The following is a 634-nucleotide window of genomic DNA, read 5'->3' as shown; positions in this document are numbered from 1 at the left end:
TACTGGATCACCCATCAGAGTGCCTAAAACACAGAGGACAGACAGAAACATGAACACAAATCTGGCTTTTACCAATTATTACAACATGTGTAACTCATCAGTTGGAGGATAATGATAATTTTATTTGTAAAGTAACAGCTTCACTAATTTGACTCACCAGGCTTGGCAGAGGTCTGTCCTGCCTCCACCACAGCAGAGGGCTGGTGGGCATCTTTGTAATAAATCAGCAGTTCAACATCTCTGTCAAACTTGTGTCCTGCAGCCAACTTGACCTGCAGTCCACAAAACACACTCGTAAATATAAATAAAGTGATATATGTTGTTGTCAGTACTGAGGAACAATCACACACAGCAGATACATTAGCTCTCCACCTACCGTGGCCTGGGTTTGCTCTGTGTTGAGGTACTGGAGAGGGTCCAGGGGACAGTTGGACTCCACTTTAGAGACTGGACGAGGAGAGGACACTCGGGCAGAGAAAGACAGACTGTAGGGAACCAGAGAGGCTGGAACAGAGGTCACCTGGACACTGGGACCTTCACTACCTGTAAACACCACGAGACAAGTTAGGAATACCGTAATTAAAGAGACATTACATTACAGAGAGATTACAGATTTTGATTTTAGCCTCCCTGA

General features: G+C 44.8%; 1 long non-coding RNA gene across 1 annotated transcript; it reads right to left on the bottom strand.

The window, feature by feature from the left end:
• LOC113745084 (uncharacterized) lies at positions 1-541 on the bottom strand. Its single transcript, XR_003461967.1, has 3 exons — positions 377-541; positions 158-272; positions 1-23 (listed from the first exon to the last, which is right to left on the bottom strand). It is a non-coding gene; the product is annotated as an uncharacterized LOC113745084 (long non-coding RNA).
• Between the last annotated feature and the right edge of the window lie 93 nt (positions 542-634).

Source organism: Larimichthys crocea, unplaced genomic scaffold (assembly GCF_000972845.2).
Source record: "Larimichthys crocea isolate SSNF unplaced genomic scaffold, L_crocea_2.0 scaffold43110, whole genome shotgun sequence".
Taxonomy (NCBI): Eukaryota; Metazoa; Chordata; class Actinopteri; family Sciaenidae; genus Larimichthys; species Larimichthys crocea.
Note: the sequence above shows the minus strand (reverse complement) of the source record. Positions and strands in the feature narration are given on the sequence as shown.